The sequence below is a fragment of the Sciurus carolinensis genome, chromosome 18, assembly GCF_902686445.1.
Source record: "Sciurus carolinensis chromosome 18, mSciCar1.2, whole genome shotgun sequence".
NCBI classification, from domain to species: domain Eukaryota; kingdom Metazoa; phylum Chordata; class Mammalia; order Rodentia; family Sciuridae; genus Sciurus; species Sciurus carolinensis.
Window position 1 is genome coordinate 17,479,051 of NC_062230.1, and position 20,054 is coordinate 17,499,104.

Here is a 20,054-nt window from a genome sequence, read left to right on the forward strand (position 1 = left end):
AGTTTTTTCACTGAAAATGACAATATCCAAAGAGGAAAGAAAAGTACATCAAGCTCCTTGCTATTGGATCCACTACTTTTACAGAAGAGAGATGAGGAGCGCTGAGGAGAGATGCCAGCAGGTGGCTGTCACTGTTGATGCATTTTGCCTAAGGCTGACCTAACTGTCATCTGGTTCTTGGAACTACATCTCCTATTATATTTCTCACGTGCAAGTTGGGTGAAAAGTGACTTCTCATGATGTCATATTCCACATCCATGGAGAAACAGAAGGTCTGTATACATCACTCACTTGAACTCATTCTTCTGGTAGAACTAGAAGTTAGGTCTCATTGGTGTGATTTTAAAGGACAAATATTTATATCCTTGACCTTACAGATAACTCAGAGTTTCACAGTTCTCAACAGTGACCAAAGAAATTCTCAAGGTTTTAAAATACTGCATATTTCTAAAAGCATGACAACTGAATTAAAATAGAATTATATATTAGTTAAATATCTATATGGGGAATAAATTTCCCAAATGAACACAGAGTAAAAAGTGACAAAGCAAATGTTTTAACTACATGAATATTTAGAACTTTTATGGCCAAAATAAAAAAAAAGTCAAAATAAAAGTAAAATTTGGGTATGGTAGTTGCAACAAATATTGTACTTAGAAGAATGCTGTTATTCTATAAAGAGAGCATGTCAATTTTGAGAAAATCCTAATATATAAAATGGCAAATGTCATGAACAATTAAAGACTGAAATAAAAGAAACAAAAAATATACATATGAAAACATGCTTAAATTTCTTAGATGCAAAAAATGTATATCAATGAACAGGCCAGAGCCCTGAATATGCTCTGTGGTTGGTTGGCATCACGGGTCCACAGCTTCTCTAGCACTTTGGTGATGGAGTTCTAAAGTCCATTAACCCACCTTCCATGGCCTACCCAGAGAAGCAACTGCATGATACAGTGTTTCATAAGCAAACTTAAAAGCAATGTTTGTCAACCAACCAAGCAGCACTTGAAAGTGTATGTGACATCAATCCTCCCTCAGAGTATTCTGAGCAGACACTGCACATCTACATGGTTAAAGTGTCTTAAACACCATTAACTAAATATCAAATTGAAAGCATGCTAAAAGAGTGATGAGCAGTGACACACACCTGTAATTCCACCAGCTTGGGAGGCTGAGGCTGGAGAACCTCCATTTCAAAGCCAACCTCAGCAACATAGTGAGGCCATAAGCAATTTAGCAAGACCCTGTCTCAAAATAAAAAGGCTGGGATGTGGTTCAGTGGTAAAACACCTCTGGGTTCAGTTCCTGGTACCAAACAGTATATAAATAAATAAAGAATACTAAAGTATTAAATCATGCATTTAGCTCTTGTGTGCTCCCATGACTGTGTTTGCACAGCATGCAGAGGGCCCTACCTGCAATCCCCAGCACCACCTAAATAGATCAATGAAGAATAGACATAATAATAGTTTTTGTACAGGGTCATCAAGTATTCCAAGTGATTCCTTTAATTTTTCTAATTTTCCATATATTCCTCAGTGTTATTACACTCCTTTGTATTGGTTTAGAAACATGACATGAGACTATAAGGTCAGAGAGAAAAGAAGATGCTCTTATAATCTGAGGAATGATGGAGCCTTACAATCTCCTTTACCTTCATGAGGAAGGCAAACATTTATGAGCAAGGACAGTTCCAGGAATGTTCATGGTCCGGGCTTGGGACAATAACCTGATGGGAAGACATCTGTGTCCATTTGTCCCTCTGTGTTTTGACATCCCATGGCCTGATGGCAGTAATTGTGTCTAGTCTCCACTGACCACCTACCATCCCCTCTGTTTATAGTGCAATAATAAGCACAACCCTCCTCGTAGTTTGTTGTCATTAAATTGCTGGAGGTTCAGAGGTAGGAGGCAATTCTCTCTCTCTCTCTCTCTCTCTCTCTCTCTCTCTCTCTCTCTCTCTCTCTCTTTCTCTTTATCTCTCTCTCTCTCATTTGGATTGATGCTGAATGTTTGTCTTTAATTTCCTCAGAGGTTTAGCACTGTGTGGAGGAAGAAGACAAAATTAGAATGGGACGCACCTCAGGAAAACAGATGGAAAGGAGCTCTGCTGGGAAGCTGGTAATGTCTCAGGAGTGAAGTCAGCAATTTCTCAGGAGTGTGGAAACTGGAGAGTGCACATGGAGCAGATCTCCTTGGTAGAGACAGACTGAGGTTCATTCTCCATGATTGATATCCATCCTTGGTGGCTTTGGCGAAATGCATAGAGGGTCATGATCTGACTTCGTGTGTGCAGCCCTGGACTCCATCTTGTGTTGCTGCCACTGCCCTCTCTTCTCCCTGAACTTCCCTCTTCTTTTCTCTTGTGCACCAGTCAGAGAGAAGTTGAAACCCTTGAGATTCTGATCAAAGCATGTAAAAGCAGACATGCTAAGCCAGATATGTGACTTGCAAGCTCAGAGGTCAAATGGGGTTCGGGTGATCAAGTCCTAACTGCCCTTCACGCAGTAAAGAGGAGGTTTGAAGTGAAGACTGGAGGAAAGATATTCCACATAAAGGCTAACCTGAAGGAGTTTATTCAGACAAAATAAACAAAAGCAAATGCAGAAAGAAAATGTCACTGAAAATATAAATTATACAACAATACAAATTATATACTGGCAGTTCTTGCAACACTCCATCGAAGAAGTGATGGGAGCTGAAGAGAAACTGGAAGCTGGTGGAAGGGTGGACCAGAGACACTATCAAGTCAGACAGCTAGGCTAAGGAAACCAGTGTCCAATACAGTGGACTGAACATCAGAACCCAGAGCTGGCAGATGACAAAATAGCAAATTCCATCTCCACCAGCAGCATGAATTCCATGGCCCCTACCCAGAGAAACACACATAGCTAGGTGACACACCTGTGTAGATGATGGTCTTTTCTGGCCCCCAAATATGGGACAACATTTGGAACACACAGGCCAAGGTTAAGAGGAGGTACAAGAAGGAAAGATTGCTAAGAAAGAAGTACATGGGGATGAGGGAGCTGTGCTTAGCGAGTGTCAAACCAATAATTATCTCAGACAGTGGTTTATATTTATTCTTATTTAAGTATTTATTTAAAATTTATTCATTTTATATAAAAAACAAAAAAATTAACAAATCCAAGTACTTTTCTGCAGAGTTCATTATAAGCTTAATTTGCATATCTATTTCATGTTGTGTTGAAATTTTTTTTTTTTTTTTTTTTTTTTTTTTTTTTGCGGTACTGGGGATCGAACTCAGGGCCTTGTGTTTGCGAGGCAAGCACTCTACCAGCTGAGCTATCTCCCCAGCCCTATCTTGAAAATCAAAGAATTAAAGTTATAAATAGGTACTCAAGGGTACTCAAGTTGATGAACTGAAGCATGGTATCTCATAATACAATAGCAATGACTGCCAGGTGTAAGACAGACTTGGCAGAATTATTAGTGCAGAGGTCAATAAGCATCATGTCTGTTTGTTCAGTTATAAGAGGCAGGATTCAGAGAACTTCATTACTTGCCTTTCTTCATTATCACACCTGAGATCATATATCATTTTTATCATCTCCAAGCAGAGTGGACAGGGAAGTGGAGGTTCAGGGCATCAGGAGCCAGGGTTGGAAGCCAGTCATGACCTGAGTTTGTTACATGATGCCCCTCAGGTCTCTAAAATTTGGTCCTGTGTGAAGACTGTAGTCTACTGAAGAGAACAGGGAATCACCACAGAGACTCACAGAACATCCAGGCATGGCCTGGTACTATGGATATAGTGGGTTAAAATTATAGGTGTGGATTTCCCCCTAGTTATGTTTCACTTACTTTCTAAATATTTCTAATGTAATATAGGTCTGAGAGTTTTTAGGATGCCAGTTTAAACCAGGTAGTTAAACCAGGAAGATTAAAACTTATTTCAATTCACACTTTAATAACAAAATTCAGGAAAGAGGGGGTGTGATTTCCCTTGTTTTCAATGTCCCCCTATTTGTTCAAGCACTGGGAAGTGATTCTGTAAATATCCAGTTCTCTCTGACAAATGGCACTCTTCATAAAGCTCATGACCTTGAAATGTGGCAACCTCATTACAAATTACCACCTCATTTCACCCACAGTTGTGAGCTTTCAGATTCTTTTTAAAAAATATTGTTTACTATAGTACATCTGAACTCCTGGGATCTGCAGTTCCTGGAAATTCCTCTGGTTGAACAATCAGGTGGATACATATATGTGTGACTGCTCACCACACATTCATTTCAGCCTGTTGCAAGAAATTAACTGAATGCTTTCTTGGTGGCCCTGGTAGAACCTCATAGACATCAACACACAGATGACCAACTATACAGGGTGGACAGGTTTTTTTTCTGGTGGGACTCTTCAGTCAATCTTAACAGATAGCTCTGCTTTGTGCTGTCATCTTCCTGGTTTTCCTGATGACCTTGTCAGGAAGTGCTATCCTGATCCTCCTGATACACTCCAATGCCCAGCTCCACACCCCCATGTACTTCATCATCCAGTCGTCCCTCGTGAACATGATGTACATATCCATTACCATGCCCAAGATGTTCCTGGACTAGGTTCTGGGTGTGAGTACCATGTTTGTCCCTGAATGTGGAATGCATGTGTTCCTCTATTTGACATTAGGTGTTTCAGAATATATCTTTCTGAAAGTCATGACCTATGACTAGTATGTGGCCATTTGCCATGCACTTCATTACCTTGTCCTCATAAACAGCAGGGTGTGTCTCCTGCTGGCATCTGGGTACTGGTTCCTGGGATCCATACAGGGTTTTATATTCACTCCCATAACCATGACCCTCTCATTCTTCAGATCCTGGGAGATCAAGAACTTCTTCTGTGAAGTCCCTGCTCTGAAGCTCTCCTGCCTAGACACTTCATTGTATGAAGTTTTCATGTACTTGTGCTGTGTCCTCATGCTCTCATTCCTTTGACAGTCATTTCAGTCTCCAATTCCTGCATGAAAGAAGCGCACAGAACCACAGTCCAAAGCTAATCACGGGAGAAGTCCTGTTTTATTTTAAAAATGCACACATTTATATAGGGCTGGGAAGAGGCTGATTGGTTGGGGCAAGCAACGGGGTGAGAGTTGATTGGGAGAGCCTTGTTGCTGGGGGGCAGGGCGATGGTTGATTGGGTGAGCCTTGTTGCTAGGGTTCTGGGCGAGGTGTCAAGCACCAATTGGGTGTGAGTTCATGCCAGTGGGAAGAAGTTGTGAGGAGTAAAATCAGGAAGAGAAGCTCGGCCAGCACCATGTTGACACCTAAGGGGAGAGTGACCTTATATTCCTCCCTTTCTTGTTTTATATTGGAAGGGGGTGTCATTCAGTCCAGCTATTTCCTGCTGAATGGGGGCAGAGTCAGGGATGGGGTGGGAGAATTGGGAGGAACATGGTCAAGAAGCTCCATAACAAGGCCAAAAAATGGAAGTTTTCTTGGGGGGTAAGGTTGGTGAATGTCCCTTGTAGCGGCCTTGGGTGGAATGAGCCAGGCGTCCTGATGGAGGGCCGGAGGAAGAAGGCCCATAGGTTCGTTACAGTTCCCTCAATAGGTAGTGAGGTGTTCCTGAGAGGATGCGCTGGGCTCATCTGTTGCCAGTAGTTGATAATTCCTGAGGAGAAGCTGGTTAAAAGCCTGGTTAGAGATTTTACCCACTTGGTTCTGAAGAAACTTAATGATACAGAGTAGAAAGAGCCAGACGAGAAAAACGATGGATAATGGTCCTAGAATGGGCCATATCCATGTTAGAAAGGGAAACTGGAACCACAAAGAGAATGGGAATTGGGGGGGCAGGATCTTTGTAGGTCTGCTGCCAAATTACATAATTTGACGATATTTTGTTCCACTAGACCGGATTCATTAATACAATAACAACATTCTTCTTGAAGGAATACACAGGTTCCCCATTTTTTGGCCATTAGGAGGTCCAGAGCCCAGCGATTCTGGAGAGTCACCTGGGCCAGGGAGGTTACCTGCTTTTGCAGAGGTAAGGGAGGAGGCAGTAGAGGAGAGAGTACTCTTCAGCTAGGTGTTGATATCCTCAACGGCCCATAAGGAGTGGGCAAGTGTACCTCCTGATAGACCTGTCCCAGCAAGGTCAGTGGAACTTTCCATCCACCTTGCTGTGAACTTTCTGGTCAACTTTTGGTGGGCTGGCCTTTGGTCCAGCTGCTCAGCTGTGCCCCCTACAGTCGCCTAGTTTCCAACCTCACATCTGGCTTATTTTGGAGACATTCTAACATGCAGCCAGGTGAGGCAGAGCCTTATTTCAGATAAGGCAGGGCTTTTCACAAAACACAGATTTTGAAGATTAAGCAGAGATCAGATGGAACTCTGTTCTCTGATGCAAATGCAGTTCTAAAGAGTTACATCAGCAATCTTTATATATGTCATATTATCAGGTTAAAGAGTATGTAAGCATTATTCTTTGTTTTCAGGAAAGTTACAGAGATTGGACATCTACGTAACTTTTCACAGCTGCAAAGTGCAATGTTAGCAGCTCTGTGTAGCTCTCAAGAAAGTCCACTGTCCAAAGTTACTGTAAGGCAGGCAGGAACCAGAGAAGGGAACTGAGGAAACACTGGTTATCTGGCAAAGGAATTCCTTCCTGCCTGAGATCAATGTCAGAGCTGATAGGATTCTTGCACAGAGCCTCCCCAGCTAGGGCACTGCCAAAGCAGCCAGGCATCTTGTGCCCCTGCACAGGAACATTCCTAGGTACTAGGCCACAGCCTGTCTCATGTACATATAACCAAGAGTTACATGCAAACTCATTGAAATTTGACCTTTACTTACACAGGCTTTCTTAGCACTTACTTTGACCCTCATATATTCCATCACACAAGAATTTTCTTACTTAGAAACGTTCTTCTACTTTCTACTGAATACATTCCCATACTTAGAACACTTTTTCTTTTCTATCTGGTGAGCACTTTGTGGTGAAAAATTCACACTCCTTCCATATAGCTCAATGTGATTGAACAATCAGGAAGGCATATTTAGCATCTGTATGGATGTTGACCTGCTTACCTTTGGATAAAATTAGAGCCCTGATCAGAGCAAAGAGTTAAGCATTTTGGGAAGTGGTCCCTTCTGGAAGGCAATTGGCTTCCAGAACTGAGGCGGTGGTAACAACTGCATAGGCAGTTTTACAGCATCTGTCGGGACTCAGTACAGAACTGCCATCTACAAAAATGATTAGATTAAGTGGTGAGGGGAGTGAAGTGGGTAATTGAAGAGGTCTTCATGAGGTGAACGTAGCGTCTTTAGCACCTGTGGGAGTGGGAGGGATCTACGGTTTAAGAGGTCCTGCAGTTGATGGGTGGAAAACAGTTATTGGTTGAAGTAGGGTGAGTTTTAGAGCTTCCTTAGTTAATTCAGCTGCTGTCACCAGTGCTTGGAGACATGGTAGCCACCCATGAACTGTGGAATCAAGCTGTTTGTAGAGATATGCTACCAGTCTGTAAGAAATTCCAGTTGGCTGCATGAGGAGGCCAGTGGTAACACCCTGTTTTTCATCCATGAAGAGGTGAAAGGATGGTTAGGGTTGGGGAGAGAGAGAGCAGGAGAGGATGTGAAAGCATCCTTGAGCTTGTAAAAAGAGTTAGCTATCATCTTGGGGGAGGTAAGGGGCTCATGTGGAGTCTTCTTTGCTGCCTAATATAGGGGTTTGGCAAGAAGTGCAAAATTAGGAACCCAGTGTCTGAAAAGAAACAGTTAAACCCAGGAAGGAGAGAATGTAATCTACCATTTTTGGCGACTGTAAGTCACGCAGGGCTTGGATTCTGTCTGTTGTGTCTTAGAGGTAGGAGTGAGGAATATGTCCAAATATGTGACTAAAAGGGTGGTGAGCTGGGTTTTGGCTGGAGAGACACGATAGCCTTGAGAACCTAGAAAGTTCAGGAGCTGGCCAGTGTGAGTCTAGGACGCCTTGAAGGATGGGCTGCATAGGAGGAGGTCATCTACATATTGTAGGAGTGTGCTACTTTTCAAGTCACAAGTAGCCAAATCCTGAGCTAAGGTTTGCACAAAAAGGTGAGGACTGTCCCAGAAGCCTTGGGGTAAAACTGTCCATGTCAGCTCTTGAGACCTAAAGGATGTAGGATCCTCCCATGTGAAGGCAAGGAGGTAATAGGAGTCAGGGTGAAGGGGAACTGTAAAGAACGTGTCTTTGAGATCCAGGATTGTGAAGTGGATGGTGGAAGGGGGAATGTGGGAAAGAAGGGTGTAAGGGTTAGGAACCACTGGGTGGATGGGAATAACTGCCTCATTAATTAGACGGAGATCCTGGACCAAGCAATAGGTTCCTGAGGGTTTACATACTGGCAGTATGGGGGTGTTATAAGGGGAGTCATTAGGGATAAGGAGTCCCTGAGTAAGCAATCAGTCTATAATGGGTTTAAGTCCTCCCCTGTGAGTACAGGAAATTGGAAACTGGGGACATGAAGGAAACTTAGCTTGAGGTTTCAGTTGGATAAGGACTGGCTTGTGGTGGGAGGCTATGACTGGCTTGGAAGTGTCCCAGACTTGGGGGTCAACTAGGTCTGGGGGCAACGGTAGGGTAGGTGGTGTGGGAGTACTAGAAAATGTATGAAACAGAGGTAGAAGAAGGTGAGCACTAGCAGTGTGCCTGGGAAGAAGCTGTAGGGTGGATCCTAGGAGTTGGAGAATATCTCTTCCTAGGAGGGGGACAGGACAGGAGGAATGAGTGTGTAAAAGGATGTTCCTCTAGGGCACAGGCTAATCTAGCTGTTCTGCTTGGAAAGGAGGGTTATCTGTCAATTCCCATAACCAAAACCTGGGAAGGAAATAAAGGCTTAGAGTGGGCAGGCAAGACAGAATAGGTGGCCTCCCATGTCCACAAGGAAAATTATGGATTTACCTATTACCTGGAGCTTTTACCCTGGGCCTGGATAGGGTTATAGGAGTCCTCGAGTCCGGACTCCTTCAGTCTTCTATGAATCCCAAAAGCTTATGGGAAGAGATTGCCTGGCTGGCCACACCTCTGCATAGAGATGCTGGGGAGGGACCCGCCATAGGGCAGTCACTCTTTTAGTGCCCTGCTTGTTTGCAGGCAGGACACAGCCTGGTGGGGGGTGGTGGGTTTGGACATTGAACCCAGTGACCTTCAAGTTTGCACTTGAAGCAGACCCCTGGCGGAGAGGATTGCTGGCTCCCCTTTGAAGCTCTTGCTGGAGCCACAGGCCACAGGGCGGTTACCAAGGCTTGGGATTGGAGTGTCACCTTTTTCTGTAAAGAAGCTTGCCTGGACAATTTGGCTGATTTTTTGGGAGCATTACAGACTTTAAAGGTCATTTTTTACCAGATCTCAGATAGGGGTTTGAGGGCCCTCCTCAGCTTGTTTGAGCTTTTTTCTTATATCAGGGACTGATTGAAAAATGAAGTAGGTTGCTAGCACTACAACCCCAGGAGGAGATTTAGGGTCCAGTTTAGTATATCTAGTAAGGGCCTCTGTAAGGTGGTTAAGAAACAGAACTGGATTCTCATCTGGATTCTGGGTAATTTCCCTCAGTTTATCAAAGTTTACCACCTTATTGGAGACTGCTTGCATGCCTGCTAGGAGGTATTGGACCATGTGAGCACAGTAATGGTGGCTTTGATGGCGTTTCCGATAGTTCCAGCTTGGTTTGGTTATTGGAACCTGCCCCGTGGGTGAAATTATGTCTGTTAAATGGGCTTGGTTAGCGTGGTCCTGTGCTGCCTGTTGGATACCGGGAGTGGAAGAAATGATATTAAGAGTATAAGTTTGGGAAAGATACTTAAATTTCTTAATATAAGTAGAGGAATCAGCAGAGATAGACCCTAAACGAGAATGGAACTTAGATTTGCATAACCCCTTTGCACTAGCTACCTCCCTAAGAGGATAAAGAAGCTCTGGGTTAGAGAGTGGAAGAGTCTGATAAAGTTGTGTGGTAGTGCTGACAGGGGAGGAGGGAACAGGCTGGGCGGAGAGACGTTCTGAAAGAGGAGTTGGGAGGGCAAGTGGGAGGGCTCCGAGAAGGAAGTGGGGAGTAGCTGCATCCACAGGAGGAGGGGGCAGGTTTTCAACATAGGGGATCTCCTTCCATCTTTTCAAGTGCTGGCAGTAATTGAAAAGATCCTGGAGAATTTGGGGGTGAAGGGAGCCTTTGGGTGGTTACCAACTAAGATTGTCTAACAGGTACAAAGGCCAATCTTGGGTGCAGAATTTAATGAGGGTTTTAGGTTTAATATCTGGAGTGGGTGAGACACGAGCCAAGTTGGAGAGTTGGGGAGTAGGCATTTTAAGGGGGAGTCGTTTGGGAGGGAAGAAGAGGCCCCCATTGTTTACTGCGGAGAGGAAGTGAGGGAGATGAGAGACAGAGGAGGGGAGGGAGAGAGAGAGAGAGAGATATCTTCGGACCAAAGGAAGTGAACGGGTGACTCATTCAGGCATCCCCAATAAGCAAAACCATTCACAGGACTCGATAGAGTCGGTGGCAAGGGAAAAGTCAGGTCATCACCTGAGATTTTCCCTGCTGGGGCGAAATGCTGGAGGTCACGGAGTACCTAGTGCTAGGCTTTTGCCAGTCAGTGTGGAAGAGGAGAGGAGAGAGGAGAGAAAGATCGAGAGAATAGAAAAGAGGAAGGGGTCTGTTGTTCCCTCCCGCCCGACTGAGGGAGGAAAGAGGTGCCTAGGAGTCCACCATGGTCATGAAGGCCGTGGTGGGGTGCGATCTTCTCCCTATAACCAGATGTCAGGGGCTGCTGGATGATCACGGCCAGACACCCTGCAATAGTCAAGTTAAGGGCGACTGCCTCCTGAGAGGTGACTCACCTAGAAATTGGCTGGTGGCGGTTGCAGGGTAGCCAGCACTCAAGAAGGTGGATGAGGGCAAGAAGCTTTGACCGGGGGAGATGGAGGGGGTCCTCAATATTTGAGGAGTTTCCCTTCCCAGGTTTCGGCACCAATGAAAGAAGCACACAGAGCCACAGTCCAAAGCTAATCAACGGAGAAGTCCCGTTTTATTTTTAAAATGCACACACTTATATAGGGCTGGGAAGAGGCTGATTGGTTGGAGCATGCAACGGGGTGAGAGTTGATTGGGAGAGTCTTGTTGCTGGGGGGTGGGGCGATGGTTGATTGGGTGAGCCTTGTTGCTAGGGTTCTGGGCAGGGTGTCGAATTGGGTGTGAGTTTGCACAGGCGGGAAGAAGTTATGAGGAGTAAAATCAGTAAGAGAAGCTCGGCCAGTGCCATGTTGACACCTTAAAGGGGGAGGGGTGGTGACCTTATACTGCATTCTCTTCACCATCCATAGGATGAATTCAGCAGAAGGTAGGAGAAGGCCCTGGCTACCTGCTGCTCACACATTTTGGTGGTCACACTCTTTTATGGTGCTGCTGTCTACACCTACATGTTCCCCAGCTCCGACCACAACCCACAGAAGGACATGGTGGTGTCTCTCTTTTAACACCATACTCACTCCTGTGCTGAACCAAGTAACCTACAGTTTTTAGAAACAAAGATGTCACTGGTGCTCTGAGAACGATGTTGAAAGTAGGACCTGTCTTTCAGGAACAGTAATAGAGGGAATTTTTTAACTTGTGGAAAGTTAACTTGTGGAAAAGTGTAAAAGTGAAATTAACCATTGATGTGTCTATAATAAGATTACATGAGAATTATTTGTGTTAAATTTTTTCCTGCTAATTCTCTATAAATTTGAAATGCTGTGTAAATAAAGAGTTAAATAACAGGTAAAATGTTAAAGAATCAAGAATTCATTCTGAACTTGTTTACCTGTCTTTCAATATTTTCCATAGATGGAGAGGTATGCCTCAAAATAAAAACCTTTATGTATATATTTAAGGCCTGCAATGTAAGGTTTTAGCATGTAACATGTTGAATGTGATTACTGGAGGCAGTTAACTACTGCATTCATTACCTCACATCTGGTTTTACTTGAAAGCCCTTGAGTGAATGTTACTCTTACTACTTCCACAGAAGGCTTTTCACATTCCTACACTTATCTCTTCTTTCTCCTTCACCCTTCCTCATTATGAAAACCTTTCCCTAATGAAAATGTTTTGGTTAGATGCACGATTCAACCGAGGATTCATTCTGCACTTATTTAACTGTAGCTTTCCAATTCTTTACACATTTAGAGAGGTAGGCCTTACAATAAAAACTTTTGTGTATTTAAGTTCTACAATGTATAGATTTAGAATTCCACATGCTGAATGCAATTACTATAACAAAATAACTGACACATTCATTACCTCAGATTACCGTCATTCTTTTTTTGCACTGAGAACAGTTAAGGTCTGCTCTCCTGCAAAATGTCATACAAACCACACAGTACCATTAACCATAGTCATTATGCTATACTTTATATTCTATTCTCACAGTCAAAAAAAGTGAATAAATGAAGTGTGAAGTGTTTGCTTCAACATTTCATTCAGAACATTTCAGAGAAATACCACAGACCAGACAAGAGCATCACCTACTCGGGTATGTCATCCCGCTGTGCGTGTTCTCTATGTTGGAGTCACGGAAGGTGTGCTGGTGGTGCAGATGGACTTGACCACTGCATTGCTGTCTGACAGTCGCTGAACCACTCTGTTCTCATGCACTGTCCACTCTTTTGGAGGCTGGTTTTCCTAGCCTGGATGTGATGCTTGAGGGAGCCTCTGAGAACAGTGTGTTCTCATTCTAGATCTTCTGTGCCCAGAATTTTATTGAAGAATTTCTACATGACATTCCCGTCCCTGTGGAGATCCTCCACCAACAGCCCCAGATGACCATGGCAGTTGTGGACTTCTTCAAGGTTCTGGCTACTCCTGCTCCTGCCATGTGATGCACTCTGTCATGCTCTGAGCTTCACAGGCTGGTGCTGAATGTTCACCTCATGCACTGTGAGTGTCAGTGAGCCTTTGTTTACAAGTCATTCAGTCTCAGGTGAGGTGCTTGACAGAAGCATGAAATAAGCTGGGACAGTGAATGTGCACACACACACTCCCTGCTGAGCTGTGCATCTCCAGACCCTCTCCCCTCAGAAGGTATAAGACCCTTCAAAGGAACAGAGCATAGCAATAAAGACCCTTGGAAGAACTGCCCCTTGGAGCCCCTAGGCACTGAGACCACTGTGCAGGTGGCTTCCCAACTGGGTGAAAGGGTCTCATCCAGACCCTCCCACCAGTGGGTATAGGAGTCCTAAGACCCAAGGAAAGCTTCTTAAACCTAAGGCAGGAACAAATAGAGTCCAAAGACAATTGTATAGCCTGCTCATTGAAAGGGCCTGTAGTGAACCTGCTCAGAGGTCAAGAGAGGACAGATGATGGAACAGAATGTTCTGAAGTTAGCATCAGGGGAATAAAAAGGGAGTTTTTGAATATTTAAATTCTGACAGCAGAAACATGCAAGAGAACAAGACTGGAAGCAATGGCAAAGGAAGCGAGAAGTAATAACTCAGAGGTTCTGGGCTGGTGCAATGACTGCATTGGCAGAGCATGGGATGTGTGAAGCCCTTGTTCAACTCCAGGATTCAAACAACAGGAATGGTAAAGAATAAGAAGTAATTAAAGGGGAAGTAGTAAAGAATAAGAAGTAATGAAAGGGAAAATAGTGCAAGGGTAGATATGTTCTGTGATGAAGGAGTTGCATTTTGAAGTGGCACTTTGTCTCCATCACCTACACAAATGCTGACAAGAGCCCCCAATCAAGGCATGTCACTGAGGTCTCAGTATAGCCGCTGAAGGAGTTCTCAAGAGCCCACAGTGGATGACACTGGGTCACACAGGACATTTAGCTCAACGTGCATTGGAATTGTAAGTGTAGTGCAATTATCAGAAGTCAAAGGAGTGAGGAGGGGAACACTTTCCAGCCTCAGGGTGACACCAAGCCAAGTGTTGGGTGAGAGAGGAAAGACAGTCATGCCCATGTATGCAGACCCTCAGATCATTTTCTCCCATGTGTGCTGCTATAAACCTGTTGAAGTTTGTGTTCCACCACCAAAAAGGGCCCTGGAGAAAGAGGGAGGCAGGGTACACAAAGGAGAAAGAGTGATGGCAAAGAGGCACCAGGACCCTCAGTAGCCAAAACAGGGTAACCTGTCTGGGTTGGTGCAGGTGGACAGGGGAGACACAGTCACATTGTGGCTGCCGATTGGTTGTCAGTACTCACAACATCTTGGTATAACCATGCAGTCTATTTCACCAAAACTGGTGGAGCTCCATACTATCAGGATGATATCACATGAGCTCTTGCAAGAGTGACTTAAGGCAGTGTTTTCCAATATTTATAAAAGAAAACTACTTTTCTTTCTATTCCTGTGAATTTCCAGAGAATGTACTGATGTGGGTTCCCCAAAGTGCTACAAATATCACTTAATATTAATATTCACATGCTTGTATATTCCTTCCCTACTAGTTTTAGGATAAGGATTCCTCTTTTCAGTCAACGATAGGGACTGGCTCCTGTCATTGTGTATAAAATCCAGCAAAGTAGAATTAAAAATGATAATTGAAGACAGAACACAAATGTATTTTTTCAGTATGTATGCATAAAATTGAGCAAAAATATATGAAAATAAATACTAGGCATTTTATTAAAGTGAGCAGGTGCCAGTGTTAGGGAGTGACTGGAACTTTTTTTCATTCTGTTGTTCTTGTTTGAAACTCCACTACATTGCTGCACCTGTTTTCACCCTTGTTCCCAGAAGGACATTGAGTGCTTGTCCTTGATGTGCACACATGCACACAGTCTTCAGTTAGGCAGGGGCATCTGCTGTGCCACTAGATGTGCATTCTAATAAGTGCTGCTCCTCATGTCCAAACAGTTGACTGAGGCTAAGTGCATACTGGGAAAGCTGTCAAGTTGATCACATGGAAATTAACACAGAGGAAGCCCCAGTGAGTAGACCACCTGAGTCAAGAAATAGAGAATGACAACACTCACAGACGCCCATCCAGCCCCAATTGACCACCAAAAGTAACAGTGAACCTGACCTCAGATGTGGACCTCAGCCAGCAGCATTCCTCAGGTGAAGCTCTTTGCACCACACGCCTACCAAAGGATGAGCTCAGAGGGAAACTGGCTCCCACCTGCATGTGTACCTCAACCTCCTTTATGCCCAACTTGCCCTCTGCCAGCACCAGCAGAAGGAACTGGCTTTTTGAAACTTGTTCACCAAGTCAAGATCTTACCTCATCAAGATAATATTTGATGTTGACCATTCCATGCACCCTAATAATGGCAGAAATTCAGGAGATTATCTAATCTTGATGGATAAATTAGTGTTAGTGTGTGTGTGTGTGTGTGTGTTCCTGAGAATGGAAGCCAGAGCTCCATACATATCAGACACAAGCTCTGCCACTGAGCTACATCCCTAGCCCCAAAACATTATTTTTTTTTCATTTTTCATTGTATTTTGTTGTGCATTGACACACAGGTATTTTAAATACATGAATTTAGTTTTAATTCAGTCTCCAGACTGGTGTTACTTAGAATGCTAGGCAGATTCAAGCTTAGCACTCAAAAGTTTTTTCTACTTTGCTATTGTTCTTTGCATCTGTTGTTGAATTTCATGTATAATTCTGTGTGTGTGCATGTGTGTGCATTATCTAGTATAGGTTGTCACTGCAAAAATTAGAGTCCTCCCCTAAAGTTTCAGATGAACACTAAAATAGGTACATTCATTTATAGAACTTTCAAAAAATGGTAAGAAAAATTAAACCGTAGTGTTTGGGAATTCCTATTTGCCTGGTAACACAATAAAAATCCAGGAAATGATTAATATGAACTCATTCTGAGGAACAGCCAATCAGTATCCTTCAATAATTTCAAGGTGTGACTGAGGCAATGTTAGAGACTGGAAAAGACTTAGTAAAATTAACAACTAAATGCAAGATGCACTGAATAAGATATGGAAAAAGAATTGTTACAAGGAGAAAAACTGCTGAATTGTGAATTTCTTAATGCTTGCAATTACAGTTAAGGTAAGATGTCAAAACTGAAATTGTGAAAGCAGGGGACTCTGCCAATTTTGCACACATCTAAAAGTAGTTCAAGGTAAAAGTAAGTGAGGTGTAGTTTTCCCTTTATCTCTGCCATGAGGCTGGAGTGCTGACTGACAGAGCCACAGAAGTGTTTGGAGAGCTGAGCATGCTTCACCTCCATATCAGGGCCTTTCATATTGCCAGGTCACTAAGCAGGAGACTGTTTGGTGGCTCCCAGTGCTATGTTGTATTTCATAATAAATATGAGATTTACAATCTCCTGTCTTGGCCTCCATAGCTACTGGGATTGCAGGTATGCATCACTGTGACTCATTGTCATTTATAATCTTGATTGCTACAATTCCAAGTGGAGTGAAAGGAAATCTCAGTGTTTTAGATTTGCATTTCTTAAATTTCTTATAATGTTGAACACCATTTCATGTGATTTTTGGGCATTTCTCTTTCTTCTTTTGGTAACTATCTGTTTAGTTCATTTGCCCAATTGTTAACTGGGTTATTTCATTCAGTATTCTTTTTTTTTTTTTTGACATTAAACTTTAATTGTTCTTTGTATATTCTGGATATTAATCCTTTGTCAGAGGAAGAGTCAGCAAAAATTTTTCTCCCATTTTTGAAGTTCTCTTTTCACATTCTTAAATTCTCACATTGCTTGTAGATTTTTAATTTGATGCCATCATATTTAACTCTTGGCATTATATCCTAAGCTTTAATGGACCTAGTGAGAAAATCATTTCCTGTACTTATATATTGAAGTTTTTGACCCTATGTTTTCTGATAGGATTTGCATAGATTCTGTTTAATTCCTAGGTTTTTTAATTCATTCTGAGTTGACTTTCTTGCCAGGTGAGAAATGAGAATCTAGTTTAATTCTTCTACATATGGAAAGCAGCTATCCCAGCACCATTTGTTAAAAAGTCTTTTCTTTTCTCCAGTGTGTGGTTTTGGGAACTTTGACAAGGATCAGATGACTGTAGATGTGTGGATTTGTCTCTATGTCTTCTATTCTGTACCATTGGTCTAAGTCTGTTTTTCATCCAGTACCAAACAGTTTTCATTACTATTGCTCTTTGGCATAATTTGAAGTCAGTTATTGTGATGCCTCTAACATTGCTTTTTGGGCTCAGTATTTCTTTGTACTGTGCCTTTTATTATTCCAAATGAATTTTAAGAATGTTCTTTCTAATTCTGTGAAGAAAGTTATTGGTATTTTGATGAAGATTGCACTGAATCTGTATATTGCTTTTGATAGTATGGCCATTTTGACAATATTCTGCCTATTCAAGCTCATCGTAGGTCTCTCCATCTTCTGAGACCTTCATCAATTTCTTTCTTCAGTGTTCTTTAATTTTCATCAGACTATTATGAATGCGACTGTTTTACTAGTGTCTTTCTCAACAGATTCATTGTTGATATATATAGAAAAACTATTGATTTCTATCTTTATTTTAAAATCTGAAACTTTGTTGAATTTCTTAGCTTTAGCAGTCTTCTCATGGAGCTTTTTGAATCTTCTAAGTATAGGATCATATCATTACAAACAGTGATAATTTGACTATTCTTTCCTATTTTATTTTCCTATTTTATTTCCTTTATTTCCTTAGCTTGCCTAATTGCTCTGGCTAGAATTTCCAGCACTATATTGAATTGAGGTGGTGAGACTATACATCCTTATCTGGTCCTGGGTTTTGAAAGAAGTATTTTCATTTTTTTCCTCATCCACTCTGATACATTTGGGTTTTTCATACTAGCCTTTATGATGTTGAGGTAAGTTCTTTCTCTTCCTAGTTTCTTCAGTGTTTTTGACACAAATGGTGCTAAATTGTTTTGATTGTTTCTTCTGGATCTATTGAGATGACTTCATAATTTTGTCCTTAATTCTATTTATATGGTGAATTACATTTATTGATCTACATATGTTAAACCATCCTTGTATCCCTGGGCTAAGACCAACTTGATCATTATGTACAATCCTCTTAATATTTTGTTGAAAACAATTTGCTAATATTTTATTAAGGATTTTTATACCTAACTTCATCAGTTATTAGATATTGATTTGTAGCTTTCTTTCTTGACATGTCCTTATCTGATTTTGGCATAAGTATAATAATGACTTCCATTCCTTTCCATTTTATGGAATACATTGAGGAACATTGGTGTTAGTTGTTCTTTAAAGATCTGGGAGAACTCTGCTGATGATCCAACTGGTCCTGGGCTTGTCTTTGTTGGATGGCTTTTTATTAATGCTTCTATCTCATTACTAGTTATTGGCCTGTTTAGGTTTTCTGTGTCCTCTTGATTTAAAAAATGACAGGCCTTGTATATGTTTCTAAAATTGTATCCATTTCTTCCAGACTTTCCAATGTATTGGAGTATAAGTTTTCAAAATAATCACTAATTATCCTCTGAATTCTGTGATGCCTGTGTTGTTGATATTTCCTTTTTCATCTTGCTTTTGCTTTAGTCAATTTTGTTGTTGTTGTTGTTGTTGTTTTGTTTTTTTGTTTTTTTGTTTTTTTGTTTTTTTGCTACTGTGACCAAAAGACCTAAGAACTATTAGAGGAGGAAAAGTTTATGTTGGGGTTGAAAGTTTCAGAGGTCTCAGTCATAGATGGTGAAATCCTTTCTTCTTTGGGATCTGAGTTGAGGCAGAACGTTATGGTTGAAGTATGTTCTGGAGGAAAGCAATTCAGGTCATGATGATCAGAAAGCAGAAAGAGGCATCTGCTCAACAAGGACAAAATATAATACCCAAAGGTACATCCCTAGAGACCCACCTCCTCCAGCCATACCCTATTTTCCCACAGATGCCACCCAGTTAATTACTCTCAGAGGATTAATATACTGATTAGGTTAAATCTCTTATAATTTATTCGTTTCATCTGTCAACTTTCATACATTTTATTACACAAGAGCTTTCGGGAAACACCTTATATCTAAACTATAACACATTTCTAATTTTATTAATATGGGTCTTTTTTCTTTCTTTTGGCTAGTTTGGCCAAGACTTTGCCAACCTTTGTTTTTCTCCAAGTAACAACTTTTCAAAAAATTATTTTTGTCATTTTTTTTTAATTCTCTAATTCATTGATTTTAGTTCTGAACTTACTTATTTCCTGCCTTCTACTGATTTTGGAATTGGTTTTCTTACTTTTCAAAGGGTTTTAGGTACATCAGTAGGTTTTTTGGTGTATTTATTATTTTCTTATGCAGTCATGCATGGGTAGAATGCTTGCTCAAAAAACCATTTTCACAATGTCCCGGATTTTCTGATATTTTATCAACATTTATATTTGATTCTAAGGTTTTCTTTGTGGGGTATTTATTTATTTTTTCTTTAATTAATTTTTATTTTTATAGACTGCATTTTGATTCATTGCATGTGAATAGGGTAAATATTTTCATTTCTATGGTCGTGAATAATGTAGATTCATACCATTTGTGTAATCACACATGTACATATGTTAATGATGTCTGTCTCATTCCACCATTTTTGATACCCCCCTCCCTGATTCTGTTTTTATAAAGATTTTCCCCTTTAATTTTTCCTATCACCCATTCTTCATTCAAAAGTGCATTGTTCAATGTCCATGTGTTTATATGGCTTCACTAGGTATTTTTGGTGTTGATTTCTAATTTCATTCCATTATGTTCATACAAGAGATAAATAATTATATTAACAGTTTATATTTGAGAGAAGTATCTTTGTGATCTAAAATATAATCTATTTTTGAAAATATTCCATGAGCATCTGATAAGGAAAAGAAATTAGCTGCTGTTGAATGAATACTCTATAGTATCTGTTAGATGTATTTGATTTATAATATTTTTAAGTATGAAGACACTCCACTAAGTTTATGTCTGGATGATTTTTATTTAGCTTTTGTACCACTGTGATCAAAATACCCAAAAAGAACAACTTAGAGAAGGAAAAGTTTATCTGGGCTCATGTTTTCAGAGGTCTCAGTTCATAGATAGCTGGTTCCATTGCTCTGGGCCCAAGGGGAGATAGCTCATCAAACGGGAAAGGCCCAGCAGA

At 41.5% G+C, this 20,054-nt stretch overlaps 1 pseudogene; it reads left to right on the plus strand.

Moving 5' to 3' along the window:
* Positions 1-4,045: 4,045 nt before the first annotated feature.
* On the plus strand, positions 4,046-11,588 carry LOC124970697 (olfactory receptor 2T29-like; annotated as a pseudogene).
* The last annotated feature ends 8,466 nt before the right edge of the window (positions 11,589-20,054 follow it).